Genomic DNA, 18,446 nt, shown 5'->3' on the forward strand with positions numbered 1-18,446 from the left:
AGCAAAGGCTGAGGCAAGGGTTGCTGGCTACTGGCTCACTCTGACAGCGGGGTAAGACGGAGGGGAGTTTTTTCCACCTCCTCCTTATGGACAGAGCTTTGCAGTTTGCAAACTTCCTATTGGGATTCGTTATCCTTTATTCAGCATGATCATAAAACAATTACATACACACACATATATTTCCTACATGTGTATACATCTATATACCGACTGCTTTACCTCTCTGTATACAGATTCTCACAATCTCCAACTTATAAATTAAGAGACACGAATACAGGGATCCCTGGGTGGCGCAGTGGTTTGGCGCCTGCCTTTGGCCCAGGGCGCGATCCTGGAGACCCGGGATCGAATCCCACGTCGGGCTCCCGGTGCATGGACCCTGCTTCTCCCTCTGCCTATGTCTCTGCCTCTCTCTCTCTGTGACTATCATAAATAAATAAAAATTAAAAAAAAAAGAGACACGAATACAAATGGCCACACACTAACAGAAGGAAGGATAAGGCAGTAGAGGGGCAGTGGTTATTAAACTTCAGCATATGCAAGAATGATCTGAGAACTTTATTTAAAATAATACCAGAGCTTTCAATGCAATGGGACTAGGTTGAGGCTTGGGAATCTAGATGTTTAAAATGCCACTGAACTCTATATTTTATGCTGGTTAATTTTATGCTACGTAAATTTCATCTCAATTTTTTGAAGAAAAAAAAAGGTCCAGTGAATCACTTGCCGCAGACTAGAACATTAGGCAAGGCTTCTTATGGAATGTGTTACCTGAATCTTCACGGGCAGAGCAGGGAGGGGCATTCCAAGCAGAGGGCACAGTATGGGAAAAATTCGGATCAAGAGATGATAGGGGAATGTGGTGAGCCATGAGAATTTGGAAGGAGCGAGGGTAAGGGCCAGGGTACAGGAGACCTCACTGGCTAGATTGAGATTCTGAGTGTCACCCTGGTGGCCCGCAAGTCCTTGAGTATGTTTGATGGGGATGCACTTAGAAACAGTCTTGTGTTGACTCGTGGGGGCTGGATTGAGTGGGCAGACTTACAGGGCATAGAAGCTAATTCTAGTGAAAAAAAAGTTACAAGTTAAATAAGCAGAAATCCAGGAGTAAAAAGAAAAAACTCCCTTCAACTACTCTCTTTTTGGGGTCTTTGTATATACACAGTTCAATGAGTTGCATAAGTTAGACCATGATATAAGCGCACTCTAGAAATTGTGTTTCTCCCTTAACAACTTAACATGGTCATGGTCCCCTAGTCTGGGCATGTCAAACTGCCTCATTCTTTTTAATGGCTGTATAATATTCTATTACATGGATATATTACATAGACATTGTAGATATGCCACAGTTTTCACAATTTTACTTACAAAAATAACCATTTTGGTTTACTTAACCATTCCCTTCTTGACAGGTAATTAAGTTGTTTCCAAATTTTTCTATGTATTGTTTCTCTTTTTCTTTTTAAGTATAATTGGCACATAATATTATGTGAGTTTTGGGTGTACAACATATTGATTTAAGGATTCTATACATTACTCAGTGCTCACTGCAATAAGCATAGTCACCATCCGCCACCATACAACATTATTATAGTATTATTGACTGTATTCCTTATGCTATGCCTTCCAATTCTATGACTTATTTATTTTATAACTGGAAACATGTATCTCTTAATCCCTTTTAACTATTTCGCCCATCACCCTCTCCCACCTCTTCTATGCTATTGTTAACAATGTTGTAATGGTCCTCCTTGAAAATAGATCTCCAAGCACCTGTGTAAGTATTGCCCTAAGGTAGATTTCTGAAAATAAAATGCTGGGTCAAAAGATGGACATATTTTAAACTTTTAATGGGAACTACTAAGGGTTGTCTAATAAAAAAAAATGTCACCCGTATATACTCCCAATGAGAGGAAACTGATACAGGGTGATTGTCAAAAGTGTATCTTTCAACACTTACACAAAGCTATTGTGTAATAAATGACCACAGAATCTCAAGGCATACTGTAAAAAGTACTTACTCTTGTGATCTATTAGGATTGTACCACAATGTTTAAGAATGCCTATTTTGCAACATCCTCATGAGCAGTGTGTGTTATCATTAAAGAAAAATGTGCTGATCTAACCATTTGAAACTTATCTGTTCTCGAAAATTGCATTTTAAAAAAAGAATCATGAGTAAAGTTTAGCTTGTGCTATGTACTTATTTGGCCATTGCTATGCCTTCTTTGATTAATTCAACATTCATAGACTTGTTTCATTTTTTTTCCTGTTTACTTTTGTTTTTTGTTTTCTTAATAATATCCAGGAACTCTTCATGTGGTGTATCATTTAACCCTTTACCTAGTGCAGGTGGAGTGAATAATTTTTCCCAGTGTACTTTATGCCTTTTGTTTTTTAGTCCTGTAAATATTTTCATTTTTATGGAGTTTAATCAATCTTATGTTTTCTTTTATAGCATATTATTTTGTTTTTATACTTAGAAACATCCTCACGGCCTGAGATCATAAATTGCTAATCCCCATTTTCATCTGAGGGTCATAGAGTTTTATGCTATCCTGTTAACTCCAATCCATAGGCACTTGATTTTGCTGAATGGCTGTGAAGCAACACTTTAACTCCATTTTTGTTCTCTCATGGTTAAACAATAGTCCCAATGCTCTTTGTGTAATAATCTGAGTTGAAGTGCTACCTTTATTGCATGCAAAATTTTCTAAGTCCTCAGGTTTGTTTCTAGGCGGCCTTGTTTTTATTTTTAATTTTTTTAAAAAGATTTTATTTATTTGAGAGAAAGAGAGCACAGGCAGGGGGAGGGGCAGAGGGAGAGGGAGAAGCAGACTCCCCTCTGAGCAGGGAGCCTGACTGGGCTCATCCCAGGACCCTGGGATCCTGACCTGAGCCCAAGACATCCGTTTAACCAACTGAGCCACCCAAGCACACCTACTGCCCTATTTTTAAAATCAGTGAACAAAAATGCTTCTAATCCTTTCGTAGATTACATCTTATGAGGCCCAGCTCTGCTTCTAAGAAAGTCTTTTTCTGTGTTTTCTTTCTTTCATTCATTCATCCATCTATCCATCCATCCATCCATACACCTGGACATCCACTCATGCATTCATTCATTTGCTTTCACTCACTTATGTTAGTTTTAAGCAGGTTATGTGGCCCTTAGGATTAATGAAAGAAAATCAGCTCATGTGCATTTTCTGACCACGTGTTTTCTGGGTACCAAACACTGGGCTGTGCATCCCTCCACCCGCCTTATTGACTTTGTTCCAATCCACCTGTGAGTAGGTATATTTTTAGTCCCACATTACAGATGAGTAAACTGAGTCTCGGATAGGCAGATTAACTTGCCCAAAGTTTCCCAGGTACTAAGGTTGACAGGAGAAATCTGAACCCAGGTCAGCCAAATACTGGTTTTGTCTCTACCAGTGCTGCTCCCCTTCTAAAATCATGGCTCACAGTTATTGTGCATCCACTCTGTACTGGGCATTGTGCATGGGGGCATGAATCCCTAGGTGGCCCAGAGTGTCCCGGCCCAGAGGAGATGGCAGTCTGATGGTGGAGGCAGGCCACTGAACAGACTATTATAACCCACTCTGACTAAAGCTAAAATAAGATCAAGTAACCCGTGTGAAGTTGTCCTGGGGAGAAAAAGGCTTCCAGCCTCTGGAAAGATGATTTTGCTGTCAGCTTGGCAAGTGAAAAAGCCCCTTTACAGGTGAGGTGTGAAGGTCCAGAGCCAGGATTTTCTGGCTCTATCTCCCATCCATTTGCACTTGAGGATGTAGCTACCATGCCGGGAAAGAAGGACCCTGGACAGCCTTCATGGGAGAGAGTCTCTGCAATAAGAAAAGAAGCAAAAAAAAAAAAAAAAAAAAAAGAGAGAAAGAAAGAAAAAAAAAAATCAACACCCTTCAAATCGGCCTTCTGGGCTCCATAGCTTCTGAAAACCTCGCCATCTGTCCACATAAGCATGTTCCAAAGTTTTAAGTACCTCTTTTCATGAAGTCCGTTAAAGTTAACCTGGCCTCATAATATATGGGGGAAATCTGCTATAAATAGAGGTAAATAGAGATTGTAAAGATAAATAACAATACCAGCATGGGAGGACTGATAATGTCCTCTATTTATGGCCCGACTCTAAAAAGGGATGGCCAGCGATCCGGCGTCTTTAATGACTTACTTTTGCCTTGGCAGCCTGTGCTCCCTGTTAGGGTGCTAAAGATTCAGTGACACAAAAAGCTTACAGATAATTAAATATTGATTTTTGTTTTCTAATCCTATATAAAAATTGTCCTGGGTCTCCCAATGGTGGTTTTATCTCACCAGGACATGGGGAGAGGGGAGGGTGTCTGTTAACCCTCTTTGTACCCTGTTGTGTGACACTGGGGGCCCCTCAGACAAGGGGGAATGTGCAAGGTTGGCTTCACACATGTGTGACCTCTGCAGTCATATGGGGTCTGTGCTCAAAGGGCCGGCACTATGCCTGGGTTTGACTCTCTATTGGCCCCCTCTCAAAATGCTGAATAATTTTTGCACCAGTAGGATTCTGCATGCATTTCCTTTTCGTATGGCTCCCAATTATGCAGCTAGTCCTGGGGGTGGGGTGGGGGTCCTGGTCTGGCTGAGAAATCAGGCCAGCCAGTTCTGGCCTTAACAACTCCACCGCTGCCCAGGACCCCTCTTTGACTCTCTTGCCCCGAATCTTGCTGGCTGTGCCAGAAACTTCAAATCTGGGAAGAGGGCCAGAGAGAAATTTGTGATGAGAACAGTTCTTCTCCCACCGCCTGCTCCTTTCTCTCTCTCTCTCTCTCTCTCTCTCTCTCTTTCTTTAGGAAACACACACACACACACACACACACCTCATTGTCATTTTGCGTCTGGAGTGTGGCGCGGGACATCTGGCAGTGTGGCAGAGCTGCTGGCTGGCTGGCTGGCTGGTTGGGGGTGGCGTCCATGGCCAGGTCAGGCCGTGGGCTCCGACAGCAGACAGAGTCTGGGAAGAGAGGGAGACAGAGTCAGAGAGCTGGGTCCTGAGCCAAGTCCTGCCATGTGTTTGCTGCGTGGCCTTGGGCAAGTGGAAAACCCTTCTATGTCTCAGTTCTTTCATCTGCAAACGGAGGTACTCACTCTGGCCCCTCGGCCTGCCCTTCGTCTCCCAGCAAGACTGCCAGGGAGAGCCTAAGTTTTTTCTAAAAAACGAGGATCTGCAAAAACAGAAGAAGAATGGCTAATGTTTTACCCATTCCCTACCTGTACCTTTTACCTCAGTTCTTTGTAGATGCTAACTAATGTGTGCTTCCTAAAGACTTTGCATATTCCATAAATTCATTTAGACCTCAAAATGACCCCATGAAATAGTACTTTTATAAATTTACCATCTTACAGTTGGGGAAATCTGGCCCAGAGGCCGTGGTAGGACAGCCAGAAAGTGACAGAGCAACAGTTTGAACCTTGCATTCTGGTGCTGAATCCTTGCTCCGAAACCATCACGAGGTAGGCGCTGTCTGGTTCCTTTGGTGCCTCCTACTACAGGGAGTGCAAACCGGGGGCCTGCAGGCCAAAAGGGGCTCCCAGAGCATTTTTGATTGGTATTGCAACACGGCGTGAGACTGCACTGCATTTGAATTTGAATCACTTGCCCATACTGAAAAAAAAATCCCAAGATTTCTACATGAAAACAGATTTCTAGCATTTCAGGCATGCTCTGGTCATGATGGGCTCCTGTATCTACGTGCAAAGGTCCTCCATCTGCCACAGTCCCTACCACTCCCTCTTGTCTTCCTGACCTGAAGGCTCAGAGTCTAATTCCCCATTGTTTTATTGGAACTGCCCATTGCCTCACCTACATTATCTGCCTAATTCCTGTGGATGCCCAGTGTTTGGTCCCCTCCCAGGGGTGGCAAGGATCTGCTCTGCAGGCAGAAAGCCGTTTCCTTGTTGTGGCTTCGTAGGCAGTGTCTCCTCTGTGGGTGGCACCGTATGTGGAAGAAACAATTAATTTTACTAGTCGAAGGAGTGCAACCAGGGAATCCAGAGGTGCCTCAAGCCCTGGAAATGAGCTCGGAGCCCTGAGTTTCCCCTTAAAGCTTTCAGCTTCCATGTTCCTCAATTTTAGTAATTCTAAGAAACTTTGGTTGCAGGATATGAAATTTGCAAACAAAGCTACAAATTCTGAGATTTTATGATCCAAACAGTTTATAATTCTAAGATCCCTCTGCGCCCCCACCAAAGTGGTTCTAGTATTCCATGCCTCCCAAATTCAAACTCTTCAGTGCAGAGTCTCTGATCCTAAAATCTCATGACTCTAGCGTACTTGGAAAATGCAGTCCTATGAAGGAGGAGTACTAGAATGTGATGACTCCATGCTGCCCACTGCTCCTGATTCCATGGTCCTGTACTTATCAGCTCTCTCAAGTCAGAGAGGAGTTGGCTGACAGTTAACTGAATACTTATAGACAAATGAGGTGGTCTGGTCACAGCCCTGGCTACAAGGTGGGGGGTGGAGCATTGGGATTTTTCCTTGAACCATTTAATCCGATGTGACTGTTCCTTTATTTTCCTAAGGAAATGGGGACATGGAAATCTGTATCTCCGACAAATGTTGAACCAAGCCAACATTTAAACCCCCGGAGTTTAGAGACAAACTGCAGGGATTGCGTATCTGTTGAGCAAGTCTAGTGGACCCCTGGAAGCCCTGTGTACATCCCTTCGTCGAGCCATATTTGATGAGTGAGAACCCACAATGAATGTAAAGTCTGATTAGATTCAAGGCGGTGTGACCCCAGGGCGAGGAATGTGGCTGGAATGATTTGGGGCATGGGAGGGTTTGAGCTGCTTCAGTTGGAAAGGGGAAGCTCATTAGCACAGCACTGGGAATGTCACGGTATCCAAGAGTCAGGCCAATGGGAGATATGTTTTCAGTTTTATTTGAACTTGGAGGTGACTCTTCCCGATGCCTTTAGACCTGGCTCGGATGGGCCACAGAAGCAGCTGGCTAGGGATAGAGTGCCAGGCTGGAGACAGAGAAGGTGATAGGGTCAAAGGGAGATTGAAAGGCGCTATTCTGGGGTCCTGGGAGGGCACTTTGCACAATGCATCGGAGGGAACAAATCTCACCAGCAATGTCATTGCAAAGAGCTCACTACTTGGTGCCAACTTTTCGGCAATTACATGTACAAATAGGGACCTTTTCTTTGCAAGTGAAAAAAGGTGATTTCTGATGCCAGGTCACCACAGCCAGCACAGGAAACATGAATCAAAACCAAAAGTTCTCACCCTTGACACTATTGACCTTTGGGGTCAGATAATTCTTGGCGACAGAGGACCATCCTGTACCTGAATCCCTAGTCTCCAACCATGAGATGCTAATAGCCACTTCATGCCTAATTTTGACAATCAACAATCTCTTCAGACATTGCTGGATGCAGAACTTGGAGAAAGACTCCAGATGACCCTCGCCCCCGCACCAAGAGAGCCTGTGACTCTAAGCCACATCCAGAGGAGGATTTCCATCAATGCCTAAATGTGGACGAAATTAGCAAGTCAATAGCAGAATTCTACTTTGTACCACTTGGAATTTGTTGTGTGTAATTACGCTGAATATCAGCAGAGTTCTCCTTCCAGGGAAAGGATTCAGTCATTCTCAAAGAACTCTTTGTGGTGACTTCACTAAGTTTCGGGTAAAGAACTTCTCTAGGTGTAAGAGTGAATCTGAGTATGCAAGTTGGGCTTTTTTGGGACAAAAACAGATCTAAAGCTACCCTTACGAGAGATGGCATAAACTGGATGGATTTCTCCTTGAAGATGCTACACGGCAAGATGGTAGAATGCCTGACATGTAATAAACACTCAATAAACATGAGAGAAATTAATAGGTAGTTCGTATGGATCATACCTCAGAGATGGAAGTCACATCCAGGGCGAGTTTGGAAAACAGGTTCTGTTTTAACTGCCAGTTCTGAGCCATGAATAGCACTGTCCTGAAGCATGGTGTTAGGAAGGGTTCTGAGGGGGTGTTGATGCTGGGGAGAAATGTGATTGCCAGAGGATGTCTGCTGTAGGGAGCAGAGGGGCTTTGTCAGCCTAAAGGCTAGGAGTTCACCTCCTCTGGGCAGTATTCCAATCAAACTGGTTGTCAGAAAGATCATCCTAACTACTAAGTGGAGCCGGGATTAGAAGAGTGGGACCCAAAGAGAGAAAGGGAAACTCTCTACCAGGTACTCTAACGAAGAGAATTTAATACAGGGAATCACTTGCTCTGGTGTTGACAAACTGGATAGGCAAAAGTGGCACACTGGGAAGCACAGAGGCAGTGATTGCAGGAGGCAAGTGGCATCCTTGGGCTGAAAGAGCAAGTCGAGAAGGTGGGAGAGAAGAAAGACCAGACTTGGAGGAGGGACCTGAATTCTGCTGTGCTCCAGAGCTCTGGGGAGGAACCACGCGGAGCTTGGGCACAGGCTTTGGAAGAGGGACAGGGCAGGTGATCACTGGATCCACCTGTCACTGCTGGGATGAGGAACATCGCTGGGATGGAGACACCAACCGAAACTGCCAGCAAACAGGGGCCAGAGCATGTCCCCTCTGCAGCCTGCCTCAAGTCTCCCGCTAGCGCCCACTATGGGCAGAGGCCAACCCAGACCTGGCCCGGCTCCCACAGAAAAGCAGGGCTCAGAATCCCAGCCCTGGCTCTGGAAGGCGGTGAATAGAAGGATGCGTTTGATGCTGAGCGACAATGGTTTAACAGCTTGTACAATCGCAGAGGCTCAGAGACCTGAACCAACTAGCCAGGAGACCACATCCTTCTAACTCTGGTCCCCTGTCTCTGCACTCCCAGTGATGTAAAGGTTTGCGAGCTCCTGGTAAGAGGGGTAAGGATCGTTATCTTCATACTCAGCAGCCCCCAGCATGCTGTAAAGTACTCCTTTTATCTCCCTTTGCCAAAAATAGGTATCTGAGCAGTAAGTGCTTCCTGCCTTATGTTTGGGGTTTCCCCCACCACTCCTGAAACTGCAAATGCCTTGCCTATAGATCAACTTTCCAAGTGGGTTACGATGCACCTAGTGGGAAACGAGCTAGAGCATCCATGCAGGGTGCTGTGCCCCCAACCCTTGCAGTATCTCCCAAGGCCCCACAAGAACCTGCTCCCTCCAGTGGTCTCCCCAAGATGCTCAGACTTCATGTGTGCAATAGATCATGTGACTGTGGGTGTAGCTTTCTATTTATTTGGCAAGTTGCATCTCCCCTGAGAGAAGACGTCCATTTCCACCACACCTCAGGCGCCGCAGGGAGGTAAGGTGATTCCTTGAATCAGTTTTTCTGGGCAAAACTCCTCATGCACAAGCTGTGGTCTCATCCAGAACCATGCATGCACATTATGCAGAAACATTAAATATTTTACTCAGGGAAAAAAAAAAAGAGAGAGAGAGATTTCTTGCAAAGTGAATTTTCTTCTCTTTAGGGCTTCATCTGTGCTGAACCCTATACACTCTTTTGTGAAGGCAGAGCAGGCGAAAACCCGGAGAATAAAAGTGGGACTTGATTTTATGCTAATGTATGTAAAGAACGTGACTATAGAGTCATAGGTAACACAATGGACTTAACTTTTTTTTCCCTCTCACTTTATTGAATTATAATGACTAGTTTCCATAGCAATTACTGCATCACCTTGTACATTACCAGGAAGATCTACTGCACTTTTCCCCAGTCATCCTTGTAAACATTTCTACGTTTTTTTTATGATGTTCTAGGGGGAAACATGGGCTCTTTCAGCTTGGTGCTAGTTGGGGAGCATATTTCAGGAGATTAATAAAGCCGATCGGCGTATTTTTATTTTCTAAATTCGGTGCTTGGTTCTCCATCTTCACCCTCATCAGCTACTTGTCAGGCAGACAAAGGGGGCAGGAGGCAGGCAGGAGGGAACAGAGGTGATCGCATCAGGTAGGGAGAGGCACACAGCATTAGGAGGGATGGGGAAGATGATGCTTCAAGATCCCACGTCTCTGTTGATTTTGGAATAGTTTGAGAGTCATCCCCTCCAAGTGCAAACCTCTCTTCTCACCCCGGGGGCTTAGAGGAGGATGTGGGGTGTTTCTCAGCTCACAGACGCTCGGACACAGGGGACACATTGAGATCCCTCTTTGGTAGCCTTGCAGCTAGAGTGTCTGGGACCCCCAGGTTCTTCTGGGGCCACACGAGGGGATGGGGAGATGGGCATCTGGACGCCCGTGCATTCAAAGCCCAGCTTGCGCCAGTGACTGCCTTTTATGAGCTTTTCAACTTGGCTTCCCACATTGCATTTCATTTCCAGAAAGCTCTCTGGAGCTGATGGCTATTTGCAGACACCGCTTTCCAGTGGAGAGATGAAGGAGGTGACACCCAGGGAGGGTTGAGATGGCTGCAGCTGCTGCTGTGAGTGGGGAGTGCGGCCAGGCCAGCTGTAGCTGTAGGACACTGGGCTGGGGCCTCTGTGCCCGCTGAAGGTCAGCGGCACAGGTCACTGTCACAGGCTCCGTTGCTGACCTGTGGGAACTCCATCCCAGGAGCTCAGAGCTCCCAGCCCGCGAGAGGGGCAACAACCCCATCAGAAACCCTCAACACATTATTTCATTTGATAAGGGACCTGCTATGCCCCCACTTGTGCACCAGCCCACAGCTGCCAGAGGGATTGGAGGGCACAGTGTTACCTGGCATTGTGGTGGGAGACTCATGCCCCCAAGTCTGGCTGCCTGGGCTCCAGTATCCCCGCTATGTTCCTCACATACTATGTCCGTGGGCCAGTGATTTCCTTTGATCTGCCTCAGTCTCCTCGTCTCTAAAATGGAGCTGGTGGCTGAACCCACCCAAGAGGCATTTGTGCAGAATGAAGATGATGCTGGTTAAGTGCTTACACCTGCAAGAGCGTCTCTTGTTCTCCACGCGTGGGCATGTACTCTCCTGTCCCTGGGCTGTGGCCTTGAAGGAGGTGTTCACATCTCAGAGCCCTGACTTTCCCTGCTGCGAAATGAGAAATGTCTGCTGAGTGGTCTTGAAGGTTCCTCCTTGCTCTGAAGTTCAAGGGTTTTTGGATTCTGACAGCAGAGCTGGAGAGAGGGAAGAAGAAAGTGGGGGGAGGAAACGAAGGAGACAGAGAGAGGGAGAGAGGGAGGGAGAGAGAGAATGAGAGGGAGGGAGAGAAGGAGGGAGAGAGAGAGAGAGAGAGAGAGAGAGAGAGGAGAGAATGTAAGAGCAGATGCTTTAAGCAGCAGGAAAAAAATCCCTAAGTGACAAGAAGCCCTGAGTTCACCAAAATGCTTAACCAAGATAAGAAGGATGTAACCGATGTTGGAAAGATTGTTATGAGATTAATAAAAGTGATTAGGGGATTAAGACTTCTCAAAAGAGATAGTGACGGGACCACCAGCGGGCATCCCCTCCTCACCCTCTGTACTCAGGCTCTGTCCCTGGTTTGTAAGTCCTGGGTCACGCAGGCATCTGACAAAGTGCTCTCAGCGGATGTGCAGATAGTATCCTGGCTAAGCCCATCTTAGACATTTCAAAAGGTCCCCCGTGTCATATATAGATGTACGCACGCACATACACATGTGCATATATACATACACATGCACTCAAGTGCCTGGATGTCCGAAGGAGCCCAAGGAATGAATGTCTCGAGGACCTGAGCTGGGGTCAGGATTAATTAGTGAGCCTGTCCTACTGAGCGCAGGACCCCTGGATAGAGAAGCCTCTGGGAAGTGGCCGGGATCTGAATCAGGCATCATAAGGCGGCTGGGGCAGTTTAGGGAGTGGAGGCTACTCAGAGAGATCCTGGTGATGTCAACCTGCTGTCTGGGTCTCAGACCAGGAGACCAGGGGGCGCCCCCTACGTCAGGGCTGAAAGGCATGTGAGTGGGAACACGCTCTGCCAAAGCTGGGTTTCCTTTGCAAAGTACTTTCCAGTGCCCTCCCTAGAAGATTCTGGGCTTTTCTGTGGCTCTCAAATAACAAACAGGAACCTGGACCAAATGCCCCTTCTCTTTCTGTCACTGGCTCTGAGGGAGGTGGTGAGGTCAGTTCCACGGCTTCGGAAATCTGCCACTTGGCAGGGTGAAACCCGACTTCATCTTTTACCAGCTGTGTGAGCTCTTTGTTTCCTCATCTGGAAAATAAATGGTGATGATTTCACTGTCTCATAATCTTAGGAGAGGCCCTGAGCCAGAACCACCTGGCTAAGCCCCTTCCAGAGTCCTGACCCTCAGAGACTCTGAGATAAGGAAGGCAGGTTGATTTATGTTGTTCAGCGTGGGGATAATTTGTTACGCAGCCATAGTAGCTAATACAGGTGACAGAGTGGGCTTGCCACAGCCTTTCTGGAGTTGATGCTAACAGAACTATTCTTAAGAAACAAGAAATGACAAATGTGGTTTTGTGGTTTAATTCACAAAGATAATCTCAGCTCCAGCTCCCTCCCTGCTTGACTCCAAAGGCTGTTGTCTTCCTTTCAGGATCTGTTCAGTGACGAAGGATAACCTCCACTTTACAGACCAGTACACTGATGTCTGGAGGGGCAAAGGGGCTTGCTCAAAGTCATGTGGCAAGGTAGACACAAAGCTGAGTTTAAAAATCAGGCCTCCTGGGCAGACTGGGTGGCTCAGCGGTTTGGCACTGCCTTCGGCCTAGGGCCTGATTCTGGAGACCCAGGATTGAGTCCCACGTCAGGCTCCCTGCATGGACCTGCTTCTCTGCCTGTGTCTCTGCCTCTCTCTCTCTCTCTCTCTCTGTGTCTCTCATGAGTAAATAAATAAAATCTTTAAAAAAATAAAAAATAAATAAAAATCAGGCCTCCTAACATGCCTTGTGTGCATTCTTTCATTTACTGACTGTGTATTTATTGAGTACCTACCGTGTGCCTGGCTAGTACTGTGACTAGATGCTCTCCACACTGCCCCACCTCAGGCAAGCTTAGTTTAGTTTTCAGGGCATGTGGGAAAGAACATTATATACCAACGGGGGACCACTTGTGTGTCCCTGGCTCTAAGTGACAGAAGAGATAAAGGAGAAAGGTCATCAGACCCCCCAGACTCAGTCATGAGCCCCCCGTGGCTGGCAGAGACCAAAATGTGCTAACTCTGAATGGGCAAAGAGACTCAATATGGGGACCCTCCTGCTCTATAGGAGCCAACACTTCCATCCTCACTCACATGACTCCCCAAGGAGCCATAGCCCGGCCCCCAGTAGCCCTTGTTGGGGGAACAAGGAGGCCATCACATAGCCACTTGGAGCAGCTTCCTAGCAGGATCAGCCACTACGGCAGATCCCAGAGAGATAGAGGAGCAGGGGCAGGAGCAGGGAGGGCTGCTGTCACAACAGAGGGGATAGGTTAGCAGTGTCCATGCAGGTCCCCAGCCTCAAACAGAGCTGTCGGCACTGGGAGCTGATTGCTCCCGTCGGGGCCAGGGGTGCTCCATGCACAGGCAAGCTGAGCGCTGGGACCCTGGGGCCCCCTTCACAGCCCAGAGGGGGAAAATGTAATTCATCCTGGGCTTCTGGGCGTGTAGGATGGCATTTAAGACCAGGCCATTCTTTATGGAGGGGACTGTGCTGTGCGTTGTAGGATGTTTAGCAGCATCTCTGGCCCCTACCCGCTAGAAGCCAGTAGCACCCCCACCCCCAGAGCTGTGAAAACCAAAAATATCTCCTAATATTCCTGGGGGGCCAGGTCACCCCTGATTAAGAACCAGACATAGACTCGCAGCTCTGTCACCTTGGGCCTGTGCCCCCCACCCCAACTGCCATGTTCTCTGCCTCTTCAGGATAATAAGTCCTGAAAGTCCCCGAGAGCCGGGTGTACACCAGCTGCTTTATCCATGCCTCATTGTATCTCCCAAGAGCACTGTGGTATGAATATGATCTCTGTTTTACACAACAGGACATGGGGACGTGGAAAGGTAGGATTTGGACACGTTCAGGGTGGAAGGAGGACTCAAGCCCCATGTTTCTGATTCTCAGCTGGACCCTTAAGGTGTCTTGTTCTATGCTGTTCACACAGTGGCACTCAACAACTAGTTCTGAATGAATGAATGATGAATGAATGAATGAGCAGGGTTTTTCCTAGCCCATCTTGAGCAGAATGCTCTAAGCCTGGGGTCCTGTGGGGCTCTGAGCTGGGATAAGCTGGCTGATGGAAGAGAGGGCTTTGGGGGCCGAGGTACTGCTCCAGGCAAGGCCAGGCCCCTGTGGGCACCATGTCCTGGGAAGAGAGAAGGAACAAAGGGTTGCATTTGGCCTCCACACTTTCCTGTTGCTCTCGCCTTCTTGACTCTGGCTTCTCTCTCTCATCTGTCTTCATGTCAGCAGCTGGGGCCATATTCAGAACCGGCCAACCTGATCACATCAGGGCCTCATGTGCACACCTGCCATGGCTCCCAATGGACTGTGGCCCAGAGTCTTTTGTCTGTTTTGAAAATGCTTCATATTCTGGTCCAGATCAACCTAATGGGATCAAAATGACAACTATAGCGGAAGTATATAAAGGAAGGAATCCAGGTAGCAGCACGTGACATATGGCCAGCTCTCAATAAACGTAAAGCACCATCGTGATTCTCATGCATGTAGCAGTGCGCCGCCTACGGTGCTCTCAGGGAAGGGATACAGCAGGCTGTGGCTGGGAGCCTAGCTTAGGGGTTTCTCAGCGTGTCAAACTCTTAGCCTCTGGGGTCAGACAGGCCTGGTTTGAATCCCAGCTCTGCTGTGTGACCTTGGCCAGGTTACTCTACCTCTCTGAGTTATAGCTATGACTTTTCAATAATGAGGGGTAAAAAAAACCCAACTTTCCACCTCGGTTCCGAGAACAAGATTGGTATATGTCAGATGTGTCATCACAGTGTGTGGTATATCACTACTCGCTATGGCAAGAATTCATGAATTGCTTAATCCTTAGAATACCCTAGCAAGGGGGACATTGGTGCTATCCCAATGTAAAGACAAGACAACTGTCTGTCTTGTTCCCTCCAGCTCCAAGATGGAGGGTGAAGAGACTTGTCCAAGAAGCCCTGGCCCCCGTTTTGACCCCGGGCCACCCGACGGCCCTCTCTGCGACTTTGGAAGCCCGTTCCTCGAGTTCCCAGGGGAAGCCAGCACCTGGAACATTATCTCTATGGGCTGTCCTGGATTCCTGAGTTCAGCCAGCCAGGGCAACTTAGTGAGCAGGGAGCTTTGGGGTTCCTCCAGGCCCCCCAGGGCCTGCAGCTCGTGTCTGAGCAAAGCTGAATCAGGCAGCAAAGGAGGAACCGCTCCTAAGAAGGCTGCTGGGTGGGAAAAACAATGTCCCCGCCAACCCCTGGGAGGTCCCTGGCACCGCTCTCCTCCAAGATGGAGCAAATGGGCCCAGACAGGGCGGCTGGGCCAGAGTCCTGCCACTTCGACAGAGATTTAGGGGCAGCAAGTGGGAAAGCCAGACTCACTGGCTGCTGAATTTACTGATCTTTTCAGTGAGGTCGGCGGGAGGGCCCTTCCGTGCCAGGCCCTGTCGGCAGTTGGGATCACTGACTTGGTGGCAGTGTCCAGCATCTCCCGGCACAACGGGGCTGCACAGGGGAAAGCCAACTTGCTTTTGTCCTGGAATCTTTGGGGGGTGATTCATGGTTATTGCTCCATGGAATTTCAAAGCATGGGCGTCTGCCAGGGACTCTGCTTGGAAAATTAAAAGCCTGAGGAGCCCCCATCCAAGTGTTTATTGATGCTCATGAGGTACCAGGCAGAAATAACCAACCTAGCAGCCATGAAGGTGTTGCTGGCATTATTCTGTTTCGCACGGATGTCTCAGACATGGGCTGGGTCTTGTGTTGCATGCCTGAGCTGCTGAACCCTCTCTCAGCTCGTTCATAAGAAATCGAGACTTTCCCAACTCCTCCTTTTTCTCCTCTGCAAAATGGGTCAATTACTAATACTTACACCATGGGTTGCTGATGGTATTGGCCAAGTTAATGCATTTGTAATTGTTGGCAATGCCCCAGGCATACAGCAAGCCCTTAATAATTGCTAACAGGTGCAATTGCTAAAACAGTTCTGTTTTAATCAGAATGAGAGAAAACAGAAATTGCATAGGAATTTTTCAGAGTGAAACTGTGAAAACAATCATTCATTCATTTAGGCAGCAAATATCTCTTGAGTAATAGCTCTGTGTTAGGCAGCGTCCTAAGATGTAGGGTTGTGCAAATGAACGAGGCATGGAATTGTCTTTGTGACTTTGAGCAATGAATTATAAAATAAATAGATTTTAATAGACTATGGTACGAAGTGCTAGGAAAGTGAAGGACAGGTCCTGTGGGGATAAATGACAAGAGGCTCAGCCTGGGGAGCCGAGGGGTGAATCTTAGAGAAAGTGATAAGTTTGAGACTTGGAGGATGAGTAAGTGTAAAATTGGTATAAAATTGGTAGAAGTAAAATGTGAGTGTGCGTGTGATGTGTCTGTGTTTAGAGGTAAGTCTGAGTATTCCAGGCAGAGAAACAACAGGTGCAAAGGTCCTGAGGTTGGAAAGAATTTGTTGTACCTCAGAATTTCAAAGAAGGTCAGAATAACTGAGCTAGGAAATCAGAGCATAGGTGGGGTTAAGCCCTGCAGTGTCATCTCCCACCCCTGTCCCCACCCCAAACTTCCCTTCCTGGTATCCATAAGGTGGGTCCCCATTCTCCCATAGCCAGCACATTTCTCTGTTTCCATGCTCATCATATCCTTGGGTAAGCGCTAACTTCATGACCACATACCTGCATCTGTGACCTGGTACACTTCTTAGGAGACCCAGGATTTCTTTCTTTCTTTCTTTCTTTCTTTCTTTCTTTCTTTCTTTCTTTCTTTCTTTCTTTCTTCTTTCTTTTTCTTTCTTTCTTTCTTTCTTTCTTTCTTTCTTTCTTTCTTTCTTTCTTTCTTTCTTCTTTCTTTTTCTTTCTTTCTTTCTTTCTTTCTTTCTTTCTTTCTTTTTTTAAGATTTTATTTATTCATCAGAGAGAGAGAGAGAGAGAGGCAGAGACACAGGCAGAGGGAGAAGCAGGCTCCATGCAGGGATCCTGACGTGGGACTCGATCCAGGGTCTCCAGGATCATGCCCTGTGGGCTGAAGGCAGCGCTAAACCGCTGCGCCACCCGGGCTACCCGGAGACCCAGGATATCTGCATGAGCCCCTTTAGTGATGTGAAATGAGACTGGCCACAGGTCAGGGTTATGAGTGTCATCCCAGCATGCATGGAGGGTTTCCCCCGAGAAGACAAAATAATATGCACACAGAGTTTCAAGTCCCCCTCCACCATACACCTGATGGTATTAACACTAAATAATAAATTTTCCTGAATCAGTTATTTCATTGAGAGGTGGCTAAAGACTGGTTTTCCGATTCTACATCCTTCTGCCTAGTTTTCTCTACATTCTACGGCTGGCATTCTCCAGGGAAGGAGATCTTCCCTCCGCAATTGGGCTAGCGGCTCTTATAAAATAATCTGAATTGTCTTTTCCCTGTTTTGCCAGTGCGCTGACTGTAAAGTGATCTGATTTTAGCCACCTGTGCTGGAACCTTTGCCCCAAAGCGAATGTCTCTGGAAGCGGGAATACCTGGTGATGTCCCCATGGTGATTCTTTAGGCAATTGCTCCAGAGAGGAGATAAATGGGAAGAGACAGAAGGAGTATAGAATCAGAGATCTCAGGAGTCTTAAAGGTCCTTTAAAGTCCCTCTTGACTGATGGGAAATTGTCCTGTGGGCCAACACTTCTCAAAGTGTGAGATGTACACGAATCACCTGGGGGTTCTGGTACAGTGAAGATGCCGATTCTGTACATCTGGGGGTCTTGGGATCTGCATTTCTAATCCCCAGAATGCTTATGCTGTGGGTTCACATATCACATTTTGAGTAAAACATTCCAACCAAGCTTCCCCCCAACCTCTGCTTGGAGGTCTTCTGAACATGGTCTATACAGGCTATGTCATCTGGCACCATCCACCGTTCCAGCCATGGAATCAGCATTTTAAATTATATGTTAAGGATTAAAAAACCAAACTGACACTATGCATCTTACTGAGATTGGCTAATTTTTTCCTGACAGGTACCTGCCTGATTTTATAGACAGAAAGAAGTGAGAATGTGATCATCTTCATATTTATAAATTCTAAGTATCCTTCAGTTAGAGACTTTCTCTCTGTGTTGCTCATATGTATTTCTTGACTCACCTATGTGGCAACCTGTGCTCTCCACTTCCCTTCCCAAGAGGGTTCTGGTTTCTTCTCTTGGGAGATGCTCAAACTGAGCCCGAGTTTACACCCATAAATACTTCACCTTCCATAAGAGAAAAAAAAGACAGCACATCCACTTCTTCTGAGTAGTTGCTGTTTGAATTGTTCTGTAAGCATGCTTGCAGAGAGTGCTTTTTGAAGGGACCCCTAAGTGAACCTTCTAAAAAATGAAGGTGATAAGGC

The 18,446-nt window shown here is 46.9% G+C and overlaps 1 long non-coding RNA gene across 1 annotated transcript in view; it reads right to left on the reverse strand.

Moving 5' to 3' along the window:
• Positions 1–214: 214 nt before the first annotated feature.
• Positions 215–18,446, reverse strand: part of LOC140619536 (uncharacterized) — a 70,465-nt gene continuing 52,233 nt past the window's right edge. Inside the window, exons 2-3 of the long non-coding RNA XR_012019417.1 lie at positions 4,869–5,002; positions 215–3,845 (exon numbers count right to left, since the gene is read on the reverse strand). This is a non-coding gene — a long non-coding RNA (uncharacterized lncRNA). The remainder of the gene's footprint in view (positions 3,846–4,868; positions 5,003–18,446) is intronic.

Source organism: Canis lupus, chromosome 27 (genome assembly GCF_048164855.1).
Source record: "Canis lupus baileyi chromosome 27, mCanLup2.hap1, whole genome shotgun sequence".
Classification (NCBI taxonomy): domain Eukaryota; kingdom Metazoa; phylum Chordata; class Mammalia; order Carnivora; family Canidae; genus Canis; species Canis lupus.